We start from the raw sequence: 22,630 nt of genomic DNA on the forward strand, positions 1-22,630 counted from the left end.
TCTGTGTGCAACGTTTTTCTTACTTCTACGTTGGTCACTCTTTGGGTCCAGTTTAGATGCAGTATCCGTCTACAGCAATAGATTTCGAATGCCAACATCTTATCTCTGTCAGTCTTCTTCAATATCCAAGTCTCGCAGGCATACAATGCTGTACTAAACATGCACGTTCTTACGATGTTCAATTCGCTATTGTAGCTGATTTGTTAGCTTCTCCAGATGTCATTGAATTCTCCCATTACTCCTTTTGCCTTTGCGATCCTCACCCTTATGTCTTTCGTGCAGTCATCCCATGTCAGTAGATTTCCCAAGTATACAAATTCCTTTAGTCACAGTCATGGTACTTTCTATTATTACTTCTTCTCAATTTTCTCCATTCCAAACACCGTCGTCTTTGTCTTTTAGACGTTAGTCCTCAGTCCTGCATCCTTTCCTGACTTATTCGGCACATGAACACTTTCCTGCAGTACTACGCAGCTTTCTTGCATAAAAAAGCAAATCAATAATAGTCTGCTAGGTATTGTCTTTGCCCATGTTATCAGGCAAACTAAATTACACGTGTGATGTATTGCCTAATTCAAGTGATGTTTGCCCCCACTCAGTCAATTGCAACATCCTTAAATGTGGTTCAGACTGAATGAACAAACAGACATCTCATCAGAAACCCACAGAGCGTAGGCTGGACGGCAGCCTAATGCTTTGGGTGGTCAGACTTAGCTCTTTCCAAAGAAATGCATGCAGAAATTCCACAGAGTGAGCATCTTGGGTGGCCTGATCTGGGTTATAATTGTAATGTGATGTCTGATCTCTGTCCATTGTGTCTTCAACAGCTACAGCTAGATAGGAATTGAAAATATCTATGCTAATTATATTATGTACTACACCACGGCTTAATTCACACATTGGCATATACTCCTCCCCATTCAATTATTTTTTGGCAAAATCTTGCGAACGTCTCCATTACCAACGATGGGGGCAAATTGCCAAGGTGATGGGTTTTCTCCCGCTTCATGAAGATGTTAATTTGGCCGCAATATTTCAGCCACATACAAACAGCTTGGCTTTCGCACGGCACGTAATTGTCATTAAATTATACTGACTTTGACAACACTATGTGGTCTAGGTCAAGTGTTTGCCAGTGCAGTGAAGAGCAGTCATTTTATGTGCAGTCAATTCCTTGGGCAAGATCAACATGGGAAATTCGACTTCGGGGAAAAGAACACGTTTCTCTGCTATACCACATATATCCATCCACAGTAAACTATATATAGACTGCTCATGCTGCTTTACTACTTGTATCGATACAATTTTACATCTGCAGACATTGTCTCTCTCTTGATCTGTGTGCTGTAGCAATGATTGTTATGTTGTGCTGCAGGTCTTGGATTAGATTGCGTTAAATTACTTTGGGAGCTCAGTTTTACCTTTGTTATATATATTGTGTTATTGAAAGCAGTTTATTTCCACCAATTGCTAAAGAGGGCAAATTTTCTCATCCTGGGTCCCATTATTTTCCTGCTCCTGCTATGACTCACTTCACATAACTACATCACCTTTAACAAATTCTACATACATTTTGGCAATTCTCTGTAGATGCTGCTGTAGATAGTCCCTACTTGTTGACACATGTAATGTAATGATTTAGTTTTAGTTGCCTAAGATATTGTAAACAGAAATGGTTAGGCCTTCGTACCATACGCACAATCCCACTAGGATGGAGGTGGAGGGGTTTTAACGCTTTGTCTTCTCAGAGTGAACCCGCGGACAAGGGTTAAATCCATATACTGCCTGGCAAATTATTTTATAAAATACTAGTTATATTTCATTACTGGGATAATATGGTGATAGAATTACACGTCGTAATTGCCTTGGCTATATGCTGATGCAAGTCGGTGCTGATAATAAAACTGCCACATCTGCTATAAACCTTATACCGGGGAGTTATTTACAAGAACCCACCAAGGGAAATGTGGAGCATATTTGGAAATGAGCATTTATTCACGTTCACCAGTTGTTGGCACAATGGGGCCGCCTTATTGCATTTTTATTGCTTGTGCATTTTATAGGAGAAAAAAAAACACCTTTAAAAAAAAGACAGCTGGAATTCAAAAAAAAAATTGGGTCTCTGCCCATGTGCAATTTCCTGCTTTCACTGTCTGCAGGTCTGCATGATGCAGGCTGCAAGGGGGACCAATTTACGTTAACCGTGCGCATTTGAATTCTAGAAAATGTTTGGGACAAGGCTGTTGCTCTCCCCACTTGCCCAGACCAAGGCACATAATCCCCCTCCTGGGTCCTCGCCATGGAAGCCGCTACTGTTGGTGAATATTAAGTATACCCCAGCACCTCCAACACTTCAACTTAACCGACACTTCATGGTTTTTAAGTATTTATTTCTGTTCTTTCTTTGTAGTTAAACTAATTGAATCCAACGAGGATTGCTAAGACATTGCAACACATCACCGTATCGCTGACATTAACACACGGGGTTCTCAAAGTTCACGGAGCATGAATTTTTTAAAAAAAATCATCCTTTAAGCTTAAACGTTTTGGCAAACGGAGGCTGCAAGGACACGTTGCTTAAAATTCACTTTGCTTCACATGGCAGCAGGATGCAACCTCCTGTTTGGCAGTGAGAATGCATTTGATTCATATTCACTGGGAGACAATGCTTCATACTAAGCGTATGTTAAAACCCTGCTTAGGTCTCATTCCTTACTCTCAGAATAGGTGCAAAGTGTAGTCTAGTGCAGAAAAGCCTGGGTTTGCACTATCTGTGAGTAGTGCACACATTAACAGTAAACCGCATACCATGTGTTGTTCGGCATGATGTTCGACGTTTCGTTCCACTTTCTGGGAGCTTCTTCGGGAATGTAATTGAACAGCTGAACTTTACTTGCTCGATGACATAAATTATACTATGTAACACGATTTTTGTTCCTGGGTAGTAAGTGTTATTTTCTCATTTTTTATGCCTCAAAAGTCTTCAAAATAGCTATTATTCCCCACAAACTTTGCTTTTGTGACCAGTACTTTATGTGAAGGAATGACACAAATGCACACGTTTTCTCGTTGAAATTATGTACATTTCAAAATATCACTGTCCTGGTCACAAAAGCTAAGTTTTTGGGAATAATAGACATTTTCTGTACTTTTGAGACATGAGCAATTGGAAAATAACACTACCCAGGAACAAAACATATATATTGACACAGTTTATCCAGTTTCTGCTGGTATGTCATGTGCCTCAGCCGATCCATGTGCCCACATGGTAGTATTGCGATGGTCTGTATTTAAGGTACCATAGCTGAGCATTGAGTTTGAATCACCAGAAGGAAAACTATAGATATTTTTAAATCCTATCCAACAGTGCAGTAACTAAAAACAGCAGCTTAATTAAAAATGTATAGCGAAAGAATAATTAACAGCGATTTCAATCCACTGTTGGATGGACCATACTTCACCTCACTGGTCAGTTGGCAAAGGAGGGTCTATGATTGGTTTAGATATCAATCACCACTAATGTTAGCCATTGGAGGGAATCTAACTGAGGTAGCTGGATTAATAATAGTGCAGTGCGATAACCAGTGTTGTAACACGTTGGGGTTCAATGTTAAAGCATAATTTTGAACAACGTTTTTTAAGTATTATTATTGGCACGAAAATAGGGTTGCCAACATAAAAGCAGATATAATTGAATATTAATGCATTCAATCATATCTTTCTGAAATAAATGTATGTTTAATGTCACAAAAAATGGCATTTCTCCAAAAACACAGATGGAGGAAAAATTACTAAGCCTTTAAACTTTACGTAAAATTCTCCTAAACTTTTTTGACAATTTCTTATTTAAACACACCTGTGTGGAAAATATACTCTGACCACTTTTTAAAGGTTAAATGGACAAAAACGCAGTGAGAAATCAAGTGGTTCATTGAAAATGTGTTATGTTTATTTTCTACAACGCGCACCGTCACCTCTCGACAAAGACATCAGCATGTTTACAATGTTGGTTTAGCACAGCTTTGCACACTGTCATGCACAGTGATCACACTAAGCCATTCGATAATAGGGTCACACCTGGTCATTACGTTGGGCGGCGCAGTGCAATGCGGCTCACACAAATAGGCAGGTGTGTTTAGCATGACAGGTTGCAGTATTATAAAGTGGGAGACGTGTCCAGTTTCTCACACGGATGAGACATCAGTATGCTGCTATGCCAAAAGACATACTTTTTTGACAATTTCTTATTTAAATTTCGATTTTTTTTTTTCGATCTAAAGCTTTCGTGACTGCAGGGATTCATCTTCTTGGTTATTTTGGTAAAGTCACGTAGAAGGGAAATAATAAAATAATAATAAAACATAATAAAATAATTATCACGACGTTTCGGCCACAACGCAAACAGCCGTCCTCAGGTGAAGACCAGGTCTGTCGGGGAGACAGCGTCTGAATGAAACACCACCACGCTTGGGCGCCCTTCTCCCCTTCCAACCCAGCTTAAATATATGCTCCAAGCGTGGTGGTGTTTCATTCAGACGCTGTCTCCCCGACAGACCTGGTCTTCACCTGAGGATGGCTGCTTGCGTTGTGGCCGAAACGTCGTGAGAATTATTTTATTATGTTTTATTTGTATTATTTTATTGTTTCCCTTCTACGTGACTTTACCGAAAGAACCAAGAAGACATACACATTTGTTCTTACTCTATATTATAAGACACACTCCCCCCAAACCTCCCCCCCCCCTTGTATTTTTTAAATCAAATAATCCGGTAGGGGTGTTTGTGTGAGACCAGAATATATGTAACATAACTTTACTGACACTGAATACAAATTTGGGGCGCATTTTGTAATATGGAGAATACGGTAGTCATGTTGGCTTAACATTCTTGTTCATAGCAATTATCAGTAAAACTGTAAACACAGTGATGCTGAGAATTAGATAAAGGCCATTTGTTTTATTGTGGCAGTTTGTGTGATCACGATGCTGAATTCTGTCAAACAAAATATCAAATCGCAGGTGGCACCAGAAAATGATAGCGGCAACACTTGAAACCGTTGCTATTCACCACATAATCTTTTAATTTCCACACATCAATGGAAAATTATTCACGATCATTTCAAAGTTATTCCATTATATCACGGAAATTTTATGTTCACTATTTTTGTTCATAAATCGTCTACATTTGGAGCTCTTTGTTCACATGTTCAAATCTATCAACATTAGCACTGCTTTCAAGAGCCTTGGAAATGGCATTGCTTAATCAGAATGTTTCAACCTTACCATATTTCCACATTGTTGCAATTTATGGTAATATTCAATATTTTTAAAACACTGATCTCAATATTTTATACATATTAATAAGGCCACTAAACATCAGCGAAGCATTCTGTATATTCACGGATTAATATATCGTTGGAATATTCTCCGAGGCCCTCCCACACCCAAGCCACCGGAGCCCAACCCCACTTGACAGCAGGGGGGAAGGGGGGATATTTTCTAGAGCTCAGTCCTGGACAGCTCTAGCTGAAATAAATCCCTTGTGTATCTTCAAACAAAGATAATTCACGCAGGTTATCGTGTAGCAGATGTTAACTTAAACACAGGGCCCATTCTCAACTTCATAGAATAATCTATGTAGCTCTTCTTCTTCTTGGTTCTTTCGGTAAAGTCACGTAGAATGGAAATAATAAAATAATAAAAATAAAACATAATAAAATAATTCTCACGACGTTTCGGCCACAAGACAGAGTCTGAAGTTTCAGACTCTGTCTTCTCGACAGACATATTCTTCACCTGAGGACGGCTGCCTGCGTTGTAGCCGAAACGTCGTGAGAATTATTTTATTATGTTTTATTCTTATTATTTTATTGTTTCCATTCTACGTGACTTTACCGAAAGAACCAAGAAGATGAATCCCTGCAGTCACGAAAGCTTTAAATTCGAAATTTAGGTGACTGTTGTTTTGCGTTCTAAAATAATTGTAATCATTTTAACGTACGATTCTACGTTTCTCTGAGCTGCCCATGAAAGGGATGTTCCAAGCACTACTAGTCTTCAAATAGACATGATGATAAAAAAATGCGAATCTGGAAAAGTGTGAAAGTCCACAGGCACAATTTTCGGAGGGATATAATAAGGTGTGAGAAGCGAAGTCATGAATTCACATTCAGGCACGTGGAGCACAAAGCCTTCCACGGAATGTTGGATATGACAGTGAGCAGTTGATCGAACCTGTGAGGAGAAACTAAATCTACGTCGTGTGGATTTAACAGCTTACCTATTTTTTTTACCCTGGTATGATTTTCTTGCGTTATTATGGACTTGACGGAACATCCTTAATAAGTTATAGAATTATTCACACACGAACAAAATAGGTTTGAAAACAAATCAAGCATGAGGTGTTCCAAATCATTGATTTTATGCACCAGATGCAAGATACGTTGGCTTTCGCTTTGATGCTTTTTAAATACCCGCATTTTATCTTCAGCAGGCTAATAATTTTGCTGAGTGAGATCGTAAATATGATTTTCCAACTGTGGGCACAAGTCAGGATCTAATGATGTTTTGGATACTTAATCTGAATTCTCCGTCACAGCACGCCATCTCTTTTTCCGGACGTCTTTGAAACCTACGCATAAGTACAGTTGCTTAAATTGTACGAGAGTCCTTCTAATCCTAATGCGCTTATTTAAGTACAGTAATACTATAAATGCATATGGGTACTGGTGGATTCCACAGAAGCCACTAATAGCCAGTTTAAATGCAATATATGAAATAAAGATAATAAAATCAATATTTCCTTGCAAAGATATTGTTATCCCCGTGCCTCTGGCAATGGCATAAGTGTATAATCAAAAGATCCAGACAGACTTTTGGACATTGCTGTGAAGATTTAAGCAGGGAAATCCAGGGATACATGGCAGGCAAGCTCTGATATCCAAGCCCCCCGGGCAAGCACTGATTTAGAACGGAGGCTTGCTCCAGCTTATAACTCTTTAGAAGCCAGCATTACCCCAAATGAATGCCATAACATCATAGCACTCCATCCGGTAATGCCATATTTAAAATTAGGTAGGTTACCATTATCATGATTGCCGGTGCTTTGCAGTTCCACATGCTTAATATAATAATACATGGCGAGTACCCAGAACCATGCTGTCCAGGTGCATAAGCAAGCACACAATGTGTGTTGATCAACATCACTCACTGGGTTAGTGAGCTCATGCAGCATGCAAGTCCTCCAACAGTCCTCCAAAGAGATATGTCGAACGAAAAGACACATCCATTTATCAAACCGCTTTTTAATTAAGTTTCATAAACCATAGCCATCGGTTTCGCAATGCACGCACATATGTTATCTTCTAATTGCGCATAAACGGTGTATGAAGGAAAGAATCTGCATGCGAGCGCAGAGAAACAAAAACTTCGCACTGTAATTATTTTGTTCCGTTGTCTGAACAGGCACAATTAACCTGAAATTATTTTCCAGATCAACCAGGTGCTACCTTGACTCATTTCAGTTGCCCGACCAGATTACAATAATTTAGGCTGGGAAAATTAGTTCATTGAGTTGTATATTTGGCAAAAAATTGTAAATTACTACTCTTTTGTCATCAATTACTTGGACACCTTAATAAATTGGCACCCGCCACTACATCCTGTCTTCTGAAGGTTGGAATCCCCCTTAAAGCCACGCTCAGCATGATGCAGCCGATGATGCCTATGACACCAAGCCCCGAATCTCACCTCCCGTCCAGTGTCACACATGAAAACGGAGGCGAGTCTCTTTTAACCCAACTATTTCCTTGTTATCCGATTAGTCAAGTGATGGAATCAATAATCAGAAGCGAAATCCTTTACTTAGATAGTCGGATAGCCCAGCTGTACAATAATTGCACATCAAGCACTTTAAATGTACCCGCACATATAAGTGATGAAAGACAGAAATTTTAGCGCACAGATATTATGAGAATGGGGCGAAATATATGTTTGGCTCAGCGTGTCATTAATGGTTAAAATGTTTAATATTTATGTTGCTCCTTCACGTTATTTCATCAGAGCATTAAAAAAAGAAAATCCATTTCAATATCTCAAAATTAAAGTGCATTGATCTTTAGTGAACCCATCAATTGACTGAGCTTCCCAAGCAAAAACAGATGTGCTTTGGCTAATAAGACCAAAGCCCTCGTTGCAATTCAACGTGCCATGTATCCAGGCTTAGTTCAAGCAGTACTCATCAGGTCCTATACGAACTTGTTCATGAAAAATTCCACCTCGTCGAAGTTGAAGCCAAAACACATTCCTGCGGAGGGAGCTGGTAGGAACGTTGGGTTGCTCGGTCAATGGCCAGGGTCAACGGTGGCGTGGTGTATTCCGCAAATATGCCCGACTGTGAGGACGGGCACAAGCCGGTGTGAGTAGGTTAAACGTTGAGTTTTATAAGGGCACCACGGGGCGACCAGCCCCTCCCCTCCCCACCCAGCCCCTCCCCACCCTCTACACCTAGCCCCTCCCCACCCAGCCCCACCCTATAAAATAAAATAATTTTAAGTAAAAAAGTAAAAAAATTGTGTCTTAGTATTTATGTGTTTTTTTTTTATTTAGGGCCCCTTTTATAACATATGCTACATGCCCAGTACTAGCTTAATTCGGCACTGGGAATAACCATTACAATACACGCCGTCTGCTTTCCGTTTCAGTTTCATTTATTAGGTATAGCCCTGTCTGCTTCACAGTGGACATTAAAAAAATCCCCTGGTGTCATCCTCAAGAGTAGGCCATTGTGTTCCAGCATTAGTGTCCAAATTTGCCAAATTCAAAAATGACCCATAAATTACTGAAATGGGATTATATATAGAAATCATCGCCCCCTCCTGGCAGACTAATGCCCCAGGTCACTCTTTCAAATTTAACTATCCTGGACTCTTGCATTTTCAACTAGCTATTATTAACATTCATCGTCCTTGTAAAAAAAAAAAAATTTAGTAACCTTTTTAAGAAGGTCACACAGGTGTGAAATATTGCGGAATTTTCCATTTCATTTATGTGCAAGAATGGTGGTGAACTCACATACGCGCCGACTGGCACACACCACCAATGCTGTCTTGATATAGCCAATACAGGTAACGCTATAATTGTGTTGCGACCTGCAATAACACTTTTACACTTATTGACAATGTGATAACAGTGGTTTAAAAATAAAATCGAATAAAAACATTCGGCGAATTTCCGTTTACGTACGCAATGTTTTTCTTCCCCCTTCTTCAATGTTATCTTTGTTCTACCAGAAGAAAGTGAGAAAATATCCCCAACAATGAATAGCTTGAAGCCAAGTCTGAAGTCTCTATGAATCTAACCTTTAAACAGGCACTGGGTTTTGCCAACCCCAGTCCACCACTTTCACATGCTCAGCCTACCAGCCCATCAGCATACCTTTTCAACCACATCCCCTTCAACAATTTACATTCTCTTCTTTATATATGTAAATGATATCAGTGCCCTACTGAGAAGGTCACTTCAAGCAGTGCCTTCCCATACACCGCATTGCTTGTTGGCCTGCTAACTGCCTACAAATATGGCCCAAAATGTTCATTCTGAGCAATCCAAGTGGATGTGTTTTACCCCGTTTTGTTTTGTTCACTATAAATTGTACGGCTGAAAATCCTCGTAGATTTGAGCGTGCCGATTAGATTGACCCGCGATTCGCGGCGCTCTAATTGGATTCCCTAGCTTCCCCACATCCCTTACACACACACTGGAAATGTACTCTCGTATATAAAAAGGGCTCCGTGCTTTCGTTGTTTTATATACAGCCATGGCTGTTTTATTTGGACAAAACGTTAATCTTATTTAGAGAGGCCATTATACCATGGCAAGGTTTACGACGTGCCTTTGTCCAATTTACAACGTCAAATTACGATACAATTTAACAATATTTCTAAAAACATACGCAGCACTTTCCTGGAGCTCAGGCCGTTATTGCACCGCTTTCCCAGTCTCCCGCTGCTCGAATATCACAGCAGGACGATTCTTCCCAGGACCCTGCTACCATTACATCGTGGAACAGGGGCTCTCCCAGGGTTTCTCTGCTGTTGCATCGCGGTGCAGTCCCCCCTGGGGTCTTGCAGCTGCTGTGTCGTGGTGGCGTGGGTTGCTGGCTGGTGCTGATGGGTGGTGAGCATGTGTAGGTGACATGGGTTGCTGACTGTCGGTGATGGGTGGTGAGCATGTGGAGGTGGCGTGGGTTGCTGGCTGGTGGTGATGGGTGGTGAGCATGTGTAGGTGATATGGGTTGCTGACTGTTGGTGATGGGTGGTGAGCATGTGTGGGTGATATGGGTTGCTGACTGTTGGTGATGGGTGGTGAGCATGTGTAGGTGATATGGGTTGCTGACTGTTGGTGATGGGTGGTGAGCATGTGTGGGTGGCGTGGGTTGCTGACTGGTTAAGGTGGGTGGTGGAGGTTGGTGATTTGTGGGGAGGATGGGTGGTGGTGATCACGCGGAGGTAGTGTGGGTTGGTGATTGGTGGTAATCGGGTGGGACGTTGGGATGGTAGAGGTGCTGCTGGTTGGTGATTGGTGGTGATCTGGTCGTGGTGATCAGGTGGGGTGTCGGCACAGTGCACTGGCTGACTCCTCCATCTCCATCGTGTCGCAGGACCCACTCCTGATGCTTGGGTCATTGGCTGTCATACATGCCCCGTGTGCGTCACCGGTTTAACGTTACTCCCATGTCTGAAATTCCTCATTCGTTGTTATTCTATGTATGCTTTTCCCCCACTATCTTTTCATTTTTTTCCCCTGGTAATGCGTTTTCATGGTTTTGTGATTTGTAAGTTGCTTTGAGAAGCCATGGCATTTAAGCGGCCAATACATTAAAATCCTTATCCTTTTTCACTTTACATACAGTTGCTTACGAATGCTTTTAAATTACCATTACATTTCTTCGATACATTTATATCCCTTTGTCAATCCACTTCTGCATGAAAGCCTCCTCGCGCCTTTTGTTCATCGGGGGTAGTAGTGTTGACCATAATTCACCATGCTGGTCAGTGCGAGTCGTGAAAGAAGGGGTCCAGAACTGGCTCAGATATTACTTGCCATTGATGTTCACCATTTTCAGGAATCAAACTCAAGTTGCCAGCTTCATTAGCGTAGTGTTCAAATGACCACATCTCTATTAACACAATCCCTATTACTGACCACATGAGATGTTTTTTTTTTAATTTAGAAATTTATTTATTTTCACTCCGCTTTGCCCAGCCTCCACTCCATCCCTATTGCACTTCCCTGGCTAGCGCATTGGCAGCAACGTATATTGGCAGCAGTGCTAGTAATCCGTGCCAGCAAGGCATTGACTTGCAACCATAAAATGGGCACTGCCACTAGTCATACTAAACAGGGTCAAACAATGATGAGAACCTTTCCAAAAAAGCGTCAGATTTCCAGGACATTTCGTAATTATTCACTTCATCATCTTCTTCATCGTCCGCCATGGTTAACGCACCATGGTATGAAGGGCCCCCAAGCCACCGCCATCTCGCACTATTACAAATTATGAAAAATGGCACATGTTGCCATATAGATACAGCTGCACGTTTACCATTGCGATGACTGTATGCCTATATGTATACTGCAATCACCATATGTAACCGTTTACATGCAAATTGCTTTTACATTTGTAAAGTTTCCAAGTGCAGCACGATTCAAATCTGTTTGTCTTTCTTTTACGGTGACCTTATCTTGGCTGTTTCGATGTGGAATACGTGAGCACAAACATTCCATGTGGTATTCCTGGTGACGAAATTGCTTTTCAAGGGTTCACGATAGGTAACGGTTTGCTTTCTCAGCTATTTGATCTGCAGTTACAGGACAGAGGTCGTCAGAGTAGTCATTGTTAGGACATCCTGTGGAGCCAGCAGGCCACTGTGCTCCACAGGGCAACCACGCCGTTATTGAGAAGACCTACTGAGGATTTAGCTCTGGGCACTAGAAAAGCAGAGGAATAACAAACCAACTGGCGAAGGCTGTCTAGAGTTACCCTGCATAAATATACGTGCTTGGGAACCCAGGCCAACGCTGGCTACACACGCGGACGCAAAGAATTCATGAAAACATGCCAACAAAAAAAAACATTTAGCACTGTAATGACAACATTCACAGTAAAAATACATTTTGCTGCTTTTATCCATTTGCTGAAAATTTTATATGTCAGAAAAGTGACCCCTCGTATCCCCAGGTGAGAAAATCCGTTGCACTTGCCTCTATAACATTCGTGCCATAGTGATCTAGCAAAGATCAAACTTATTACATTGCCTGATGGCCAGTTAGCTTTAAAAGAAATGCGTTGGAGATTAATTATCAATAAGATAGGTTCTCATTACTCTATTCAAGAGGCATTTTAAGTCAATCGATACTGTAGATATCATATGTCCTCGATATAGAAAACTATGGATTGTTTAAATACATTTTCCTCCATACATTAGGTCATTTAATCATGTTTGATGAGGCTTTTATATTTTATACCAATTGTTCCATCAGAATAATCTATTTTAGAGCAGAAATAGATATGTAGGCAGCTGGTTGTTTTCTGCAAAATTATTTTAAAAATATCATGAATCACCAATGTCACTATGAAACTATACTGCTTTAGGCCCGAAATTCATCATTCATGATCTATCCACTGGCAATTGAAGGCCTCCCCAAACTGACACCATCTCTCATGGTCCTATGAGCGGATTCTCATTGCTCCATCTCCGCAGTGGGTGTACTCTCTGGCGCATTCCCTTTTTGTATTAATTTATCATAAAGCGATCAATTATTTACCAAAATAAAGCCCTCCAAGATGCACTGTCTTTGCATTGCTTGAGCAATGCAAGGGAGATATTTGGCACAAAAATGGCACTTGGCGGCATGGAAATATGCTCTATGAAATTATCCTTTAAAAGACGTCACCCATTGAAAAAACTAAATCAAAGGATCCACCAAATATAAACTGACCTGGATGAGATGTAGGTCAATCATTAGTTTTATACTGGTCAAGATTGAGAATACAAAATATGCACAAAATCTTCAAATGCTGAAAAGATGATAAACATGTTCTCACACTACTCTCGTTGATGGTGGATATTGAACAATGCTCTTTGTTATATTACATTGAGGTTTGTTGTTGGACGATAACTATGTTTGCATAGGTCTTATAAGACTGTTATTTGCTTAGAAAACAAGAAAAACTTTTCCAATACTTGATTGGTATACTTCAAACAAAATGAACCAATGTAGTTTTATATTTTCAGCAGAATGCAGCGTGAGTTAATATGTGGCTTCAAAACACTGTGGCAATGTATAAAATATCTTTAAACACATTTGTTTATAATAGAAAATGTCAGATCGCATTTAATCATAACCACTATGCATACAATACATTTTGCAAAGCGTAAATTTCTGCCAACCTGCCGTCTGTCTTTATTTAGGGTACCTTTAGAATGTTTTAAAACTGATATCTTTGCACTATTCTTGCATATCACATATATCAAAATAGGGCCAACAGTTTCACTTGCAATAATTCATAATTCACAGCGCTGTGCCAATCCACTGCAGGAGGAAGGACTGTATCAAAATCGTGGGGGGTGGTTTTGACCATGCTTAGCCACGCTGGTCAGAGCGAGTTGGTGAAGGAGGGGGCCCAGATCTTACTTAGATATTACTTGCTGTCGTTAATATAACTGTGTCCCAGGAATTGAACTCAGGTTGCCAGGCACATAGTGAGAGTGCATAACAAAAACTGTTCATCCACTCCAGCTCATGTAAGTAAGCACGTCTCATTTAACCAAAATAGTAATGAAGAGAATATGGTTAGTATATTGATTTTTAACAATACTAAGATTTGGTAAAACATTTTATCCAAGCAATTTATTATCATGGACGTAAAAATACATTTCCAATCATTTTTGGCTCCCACAAAAATCAATTGTTCTTGTTTCACCAATTTAGCCACTGGCATGCATTTTGTACGGATGTTCAAAATCACTTTATTTTTACGTGCACATCCAAAATAGGAATTTGTATTACTTAACATATGTTGCAAGTACCTATTTACCATTACGGAGTCATAATACCAAGTAGGCATAGCAGGGATTTGTTTTATAGCCACATACGTTTAATACACATTTTGAACGATTTGTTTTCTAATGTTATGAAATTGCGCAGTGGGCATAGCAGATATAATGTTTTTTTACTCCCCTTCTCACATTGTGTTTATGAACTTACACATTTGTATCGTACAAGACGCTCAAAACAATCATGTCATACACCATTTCGTTTTGGTGCGAATGTTTACGTATCCATCCACAATCCATGTCTAGACAGTCTCACGCACGGCCTAATAAAAGGCGGCGGAGCGTTCTGACGACTCATAACAATATCAGGTTTCTAAGATTTAGGTGCTTATTTAAGTCCAAGGTAGGCACAAAGAACTGTGGGTAAGTAAAACAACATCAGTGCCCTGGCTTCATACAAAGCAGGTGGGGTGTTAGCTACCAGAATCCTACACTATTATTGAATTTATGAGTTCTAATATTCCGAATCCTTCGCAATTCAACATAAACATTGAGTATTGAATCGGAGTAGTGCAGGGAAATTGCAATAGCAGCATTTTTAACAATCTTGCTGGCAGGGGAGCCACTTGGCTTGTAAATCCTTTGCCCTGTAATGCCGCCAACCATGCCATTACTGGCTATCGCTTTCCACCAAATCTCTACTTTCAATGGAGGCTATTAGGCACGCTTACCTATGCTTTGCAGGCTGCACCATATGTGAAAACACAGGCCTGTGAGCTGGGGATCTCTGGAAGTGCAATTGATATCGCACTGATCAGGGTCTTTATATCAACAATGAACATTTATGATCAGCAAATAAGTAAATTCATGGAATCATGCAACAGAAAGTTGGCTTGTTTGTTTGTTTGTTGGTCGTTTTGTTTATCCTGGAAAAATATCTAACATTGCTATGCGCATGGTGGTACAATTGAAAGTAGGGTACACATTATATCAGAAATGTAATAATATTAATTCATTAAATGCTTTTTATACCATTCTCAATCCACCATAGATGTAATGAATGGCTTCCCATGCCATGTTGGTCATGGGGGAGGTAGGCGGTGGGAAGTGGTTTGGGGGGTGAGAGCATCACTAGTCCAGACATTCTGTGCCACTGATGTTGGTTGACGTTGCTGGGAATCGAGCGTGGTTTGTAAAACTCATTGCACAGCGTGCTAACCCACACAATCGCCACTCCAGTCAAAATGTTAAGACGCTAAAAAATGCAAAGGTATGAATCTAAATGTGGTCATACTTACCTTGTTAATACAAAGTGCTTTTTGGAATTGCTTGTAAAGCGTGGAAATGCTTTGAAGTCCAACCCTTCATTTTAGTGCTTCACCAAGGGGGCTTTACTGTTCCAGTAATAGCATCAACAAGATGAGAAGAGTACTTATGTAGGTATCTCTACACCTATCCTTCCCTGAGCTTATAAATAAGCATTTTAGCAGCAGACACCGCAGGCTATTATTAGTAAATGCCACTCCAAAGAAGTGGTCTCAACGTTCCCGACTGTGCCACGCTGATGCGAGACTGCCGGTTTGGCTGGTGGGTTCCTGCCCAATCTAATACGGCTTGACGCTCGGGTGAATATTCTGCCCTTTGCTTAGTGGCAATAAAAAGCTTTTGGACTACGGGAATAATTTACAGCTGCCAGATTCTCATTTTAGCTCGAATGGAAATGAGGAACCAATTAAGTCTGACTAGTTCAAGCAATCACAGAGTATAACCTGAACACTTGTAATGACAGGGGTAACAACAATTCAATTACGATATTGTGAAACCCGGCACTGTGCTTGGCTGATTACGTGCAATATAATTTCCATACAATTTCCATATAATTTCATACATCACACCGCAACCTCCTCACACTTTCTGAAAGAGTATTCATATTCACGGGATGCCTGCGTACGCTCGATAATGTGTCCAGGAAACTTGCAAAGAAAACGAAACAATTCACGACCTCCGTTTTCGGTTTGGAACGGCCGTATTTTATGTTGCTGCTCTTGGTACATGTCCTCGAGTTAAACCACCTGTTTCTCAAAGCAACGATGGCAGAATAGGATTATATGTGTGTGCCAAAGGAACACGCGTTTGTTGATTTCCATTGACTCAAAAATAAATTCTAGATTTGAAGCTTTCGTGACTGCAATGATTCATATTCTTAGGTTTTTTCGGTAAAGTCACGTAGGTAAAAACATTAAAAAGTAAAATAAAATAAAAATAAAATAAAATAAAAATCACGACGTTTCAGAGGCAACACAAGCTTCCGTCTTCAGGTGGTACCGTCGCAGCCACGACGGCTGTATCAAGTAAATGAGAGATTGTAGGAGCTACCACTCCGTTTATATAGTGGTTGAAGATGGTGGTGGGGCAAGGGCCGCATACCATATTAATAAAAGTATGCGGCCCTTACCCCACCACCATCTTCAACCATTATATAAACGGAGTGGTAGCTCCTACAATCTCTCATTTACTTGATACAGCCGTCGTGGCTGTGACGGTACCACCTGAAGACGGAAGCTTGTGTTGCCTCTGAAACGTCGTGATTTTTATTTTATTTTATTTTTATTTTATTTTACTTTTTAATGTTTTTACCTACGTGACTTTACCGAAAAAACCTAAGAATATCAAAAATAAATCCTAACCACAGATGTATTTGTCTTAATTTTTTTTTATTTAACGCGTCAAAGCCGCCCACCAACACCAATGGTATGAGGGGCCCTTACACACGGCACAAGATTTTAAAAAACAGCCTTGGCACCAATCGCTATACGAGAGCAGGTGGGACAGAATAATTAGAATTAGCTCATTAGATGTCATATCACACTATGGATACAGAAACATAAAATGTAACTAATAGGTAGTTTTCTTCATCATTGTTGAAACAATGAGCTTCGTATACCAATTAAAAAAGAGAGTTGTGCCCATGGTATATCTGAAACATTTAAAAATGTAATTTGAAAGCGTGGGATGCTAAACACACTAAACATTTTAAATGACAGGGATTAGAATGTGCATGTTATGTAGGACACATGCATGCATGGAGGTGTACAATCATTGTGAACATAAACTGTATTAATTATGTTTAATATTCCTAACAAGGTACAGAAGTGCGTCAGTAAAACGTCTTAAAAGAAACCTCTTTACAGTTGTGAAATATAAGATACAACCATAGCACTTATCATCACAGCTTTTACTTTGTGTAAGTTACAAACTAAATGTAAAAACACCCCATAAGATATCTTACCCATTTCAAAAAACCAAGCCTTACAATGGAAGCCTGTTGTGCATTTGACAGCCAAATTTATAGAAGCCCAGATCACGTTGCACACACACACACCTGCAGGTGTTCGGAGCATGAGAATGTGATGCTGATTAAAGACTTGAAAGAATGTCACAATGGGGCATTGCTAAATGTTTGCGAATGTGCTCCGCTATTGTATATGTGCATCTGGCTAACATTACCGTGTATGGCGACGGTACATAAACTCGCATTTGTTTGTAATTTCAAGCGACAGTGTAATCAACTTGGTTAACTACACACACACACAAAAAAATCCCAAGTTTCTTTTTTCTACCTTGTAAAGAATGAAAATGTGTCGACTGTTGTGACTGTTGGCTGAACGGAATCACATTAATGTGTGACTTAAATAGGGCCGTGGTATGCTCGTTTCCCACCAATTTGTGAAGGGGAAAAGCACCGCGTGCGTGCGTGCGTGCGCACATGCAAGTTGTAAATTGAAGAAAATATAGGAGAAAACGTGATGCTGCAGTGTTGGTGTGGGGTCGTGTGGCCGTACAAACGGCATTGGCGCCTGTGTGACGTCACCCATGGGGGGGGCGGGTAACATACAATTAGCTTTGTCTGCCAGGAGAGGTGAAAACGCTGGTCTCCGAGACATACAAGACAGAGTGACACCAATTAGGCGAAGGGAAACGGGACAAATACCTGTACCATTAACAATTTCAGAGAAGATAGAACACCAAAAAATACGTGGGTGGTGGTGTTTTAACGTAACTAAGAAACATCACCATGTTCTTACAGCCTATAATCAAGGACAGGGGGCAAGAACTATTTGAAAATAGCAAATGGTAAATGCAAAAATAATTTTCACGGATAATAACGAATGGATTTTTTTTTAAATGCTAGATCTTTGGGTTCATGTAGTTAATCCGTTTAAGGAAATCGCAAATCAGGAGGCACAACCCAACGCAGAAACGTATCGTCTGTACAACACACGCATATCTCGGCTAAATTACCCAGGCTATTCAGCATTCGTTTAAAAAGAAAACAAAACATACCTTAAGTCACTTTCAGGGGCTATACCATCGCAGAAAGTGCCATTTACTGTATTTTCATTTGTCACCATAGCCCGTATAGTTGTATCACTGGTTCACGCTCAGACACACTCCTTGAACTAACTGTTAACTGAAAATTCAAATTAATGTCATACAGCCCGGGACTCAAAGCATAATTAGGTATTGCATGTTCTTTTGTAACTGACATCAGGTTTTTGAATATAGATCATCAATTGAATATAAATGTACTTGCATTTCAATTAGTTACATTGACTGAAACCGGTAAATTAATTAGTAAAATATGCAATGGACCTTACAACTACATGGGCTGAGATGATCTCTTGTCCCAACAGTCCAATAGGGGACATGCAGAAATTATCAATTGTTAATCGGTCAATATAAGCATTTGTACAGACTGCACTATTCCTCATTGGTATGTATGTACGTTGAACTTATTTCGCACCATACGTACCCCAACTATGCTAATCGAATGGTGACATTCCCATTGGTAGGAGGTTTCTATGCCTACATGAAAAATAAATAGAACCACATGACGGAATTAGCATACGATATTTATAGTAAAAGAAAATGAATGCATACTAACTAGCACGCATCCATTATAGGTGCCAATTACACTACAAGTTTTTGAAATTAACACTGCAGGCATTGCACTTAAAAAGAGCACACATATTAGAGAAAATACATTGCGTGCTCATTTGATTCACCCTTGGTGTGCCTTCTACTGATAGTGCACATAAATGAACCAAAAAAAACACAATTCTAAAACTACTCAAAGTCTGGCACATTGCCCAAAGCTACAGTGTATAATTAAAAATTATTCCCGAAATCTACCCAGGACTCAGCTGCTGGTTCCTATAGGAACCTCTAGAATAGCGGCTTAACATCTTGTTTCTGCAAAAAAATGGACTATGCATATTCAATCATGTATTTCTTAGAGTTTTGGCACACCTCAAATGTTATGCACTTATGTTTGATAGAACTATAATTATCAAGCAATAAAATGATTAATGATGGCTTTGGAAAATAATAAATATATTGTGTTGTGACAGGAATTCATGATTTGAAGATATGAGCGGAAACAATAAAAATGTCCAAAATATGAATTGTTCTTTTTATATATTATTGCCCCTCCAATACTAGAGGTTCTTTCAAAATTAGCAGACGTTCTCCACATCACGCTGAACATCTGCCAACGTTTACATATGATTCCATGGACCAGAGTGGACATCAGTACCATCTACGGTAGCAAAACATTAGTCGTACCAATTTATGTATACAGCTAATAAGAGTGCATTATTTGATAGCCCCACTCATTTCATTTGGTTGTCACGTAATTCACTTTTGTTGGCCACATCATTAAATTGGAATTGCTGAAGTTATGCCACTTCCGGTGGGCTCATAGACTAACAGAGCAGACTCAAAACTGAAACAAGTGGCAATTCGTATTCTTGCTAGATAGTGTCAATCGTCTGTCAAGCAGTCTGGCTCTAATAAGCCTTTGCTGTTTAAGCCTGACACTGTGCTAGACTGCTGATTAACAAATGAGAAGAATAACAAGAAGAACACAAAATGCTACTCGTGTAGGTGGCTTCAATGTTAGTTCTATCAGTCAGTGTGCTCCACGAATGTTTACTCCATGATACAGGAAACCAGTGGGTGAGCATTGACTTTGAATTAATCTTGATACATTCTGAATGAATACCCTATGTAACAGAAATTTTGTTCCTGGGTAGTAAGTGTTATTTCGTAATTTTTTGTGCCTAAAACGTATAGAAAATGTCTATTATTGCCCAAAAACTTTGCTTTTGTAACCAGAACAGTGATATTTTGAAATGTAGCTATTTTCAATGAGAAGACAGGCGAATTTGTGTGTTTTCGTTCACATAAAGTCAGAAAATAACAACATATGAATCAAAATTAACATGTATTTATACTAAAGTAATACAAAAAATTACTACAAAAGATTTAGAAGTGAGTAGTTTTTTGAGATTTACGATTATACTGTAAATCACTTTCACGAATCAGCCCCCAAATGTAGCCTCCCATCAAGTTCTCGTTATACTGTCCTTGGTAGCAGCGTTCAAAGTCCAGTATATCCTGGTGGAAGTGCTTGCCTTGCTCCTCCAAGTACGCTCCCATGTTCTCCTTGAATTTATCAAGATGAGCATCAAGGATATGGAATTTGAGGGACATCCTACAGCCCATTGTGCCGTAGTTCTTCACCAGTCTCAACCAGCTCCACATAGTTTTCGACCTTGTGATTGCCCAGGAAGCCACGAACCACTGCGACAAAGCTGTCCCAAGCCACTTTCTCCTTACTAGTAAGCTTCTTGGGGAATTCATTGCACTCCAGGATCTTCTTTATCTGTGGTCCGACGGAGACCCTGGCTTTGACCTTTGCCTCAGACAGGTTAGGGAAGAAGTCTTGAAGTTACTTGAAGGCAGCCGACTTCTTATCTACAGCTCTGACAAATTGTTTCATAAGGCCCAATTTGATGTGCAGTGATGGCATCAGCACCTTCCTGGGGTCCACCAGTGGCTCCCACTTGACGTTGTTCCTCCCCACAGAGAACTCGGTCTGCTGTGACCAGTCCCACCTGTGGTAGTGCGCCTTGGTGTCCCTGCTGTCTCAAAGGCAAAGATAGCAGGGAAACTTGGTAAAACCACCTTGGAGACGCATCAGGAATGCCACCATTTTGAAGTCTCCATTGACCTCCCAGCCAGTACTCATCATACTTCAAGGCATCCAGCAAGGTCTTGATGCTGTTGTAATCCTTTTTGAGGTGCACCGAGTGAGCCAGGGGAAGAGACGGGTACTTGTTACCATTATTGAGCAGCATGGCTTTGAGGCTCCTGGATGAGCTGTCAATGAAGAGGTGCCACTCATTCTGGTTACAGGCGATTCCGATTGCCTCGAACAGACTGGTCACATTGTGGCAGAAGCAGAGCCCATCTTGATGGGTGAAGAAGCTGCAAAAAGGTTGGTGACACTTCCTCTGATTTACAACTTGCACACTTTTATCCAACAAGTTTCACTGCTTGAGCCTAGACGTCAAAAGCTCGGCATTGGACTTGGTGAGACCAAGATCTCTGATCAAGTCGTTGAGGTCTTTTTGGTTGGGGTAGTATGGGTTTCTCTCCTCAGCTCCATCTCTGAAATTGTCATCTGGATCTACAACGTCTTCCTCGCTCTCTGACTTGCTGCTTTTTTCAAAAGATGGCTGCTCTCTCTCCGGAGGAGTGGGTACGGGGAGCTCATGGCAGTGTGGTACTGGGGCAATGGATGAAGGAAGGTCTGGATACGTGATAGCAGGTGCATTCTTGCCAGTCCGACGTTTGGAAGGGTCCACCATGCAGAAGTAGCAGTTGCTTGAGTGGTCAGTGGGTTCCCACAAAATTATTGAGATAGCGAACTTCATGGCTCTCGTTTTCCCTCTGTACCATCCTACAAAAATAAATTTATTTCACCTATGACTAATGTGTAAGAGATTCTCGCAACATTTTTCATATATGATATATATTTTTTCAATAACATTGAAAATTGTAAAACATTTGAAAATTAAAAACTTTTACAATTTCACATTTTTTAAAGTAATTTTATAACATAAAATTCCGAGCAACAATTGTCCATCTTACCTTCCAGAGTTTTTTTTGCATTGCTCGCATGTGAAATGAGGTGCCCAGGGTTTGTCTTGATCACCAACAGGCATGCTGAAATATGCCTTGTAGGCCTCACACATCTTAGCAGATGCTTCCACAGAGTACTTTTTCACTCTTGTCTTGATAAATCGTCCGCAGACATAGCAAAATGCGTCTGCCGGATGCTTGCAGCCTCTTGATGCCATCTCAGAAAAATGCATATATGTATACACTGAGGCAGCTGGAACTAAACTGAACTGGTGGGCTTAAGGCTCCTGTATTTATACTACTATTTATATTACTGGAAAGTTCTAGAATGTTCTAGAAGTTACTCCAAGTTTACTCAAGTTTACTCAGCACTGAATCTATCTGGCATGTTCTGGAAAAGATATAAATTTCAAAGTATCACTGTCCTGGTCACAAAAGCAAAGTTTGTGGGGAATAATAGCCATTTTCTGTACCTTTGAGGCATAAAAAAATAGGAAATAACACTTACTACCCAGGATAAAAAAAATTGTTACACAGTGATATCACTAAAGTACTGTTTCCAATGAATGTCTGCCTATATTTT

General features: G+C 40.2%; 1 protein-coding gene across 1 annotated transcript in view; it reads right to left on the minus strand.

Moving 5' to 3' along the window:
- Positions 1-22,279, minus strand: part of LOC133347109 (leucine-rich repeat transmembrane protein FLRT3-like) — a 39,173-nt gene extending 16,894 nt beyond the window's left edge. The window contains exons 1-2 of the mRNA XM_061559072.1: positions 22,057-22,279; positions 20,939-21,865 (exon numbers count right to left, since the gene is read on the minus strand). The gene's annotated coding sequence lies outside the window, so the exon portion shown is untranslated. The remainder of the gene's footprint in view (positions 1-20,938; positions 21,866-22,056) is intronic.
- Between the last annotated feature and the right edge of the window lie 351 nt (positions 22,280-22,630).

The sequence above is a fragment of the Lethenteron reissneri genome, chromosome 25 (assembly GCF_015708825.2).
Source record: "Lethenteron reissneri isolate LAM-NWPU_2019-01 chromosome 25, ASM1570882v1, whole genome shotgun sequence".
Taxonomy (NCBI): domain Eukaryota; kingdom Metazoa; phylum Chordata; class Hyperoartia; order Petromyzontiformes; family Petromyzontidae; genus Lethenteron; species Lethenteron reissneri.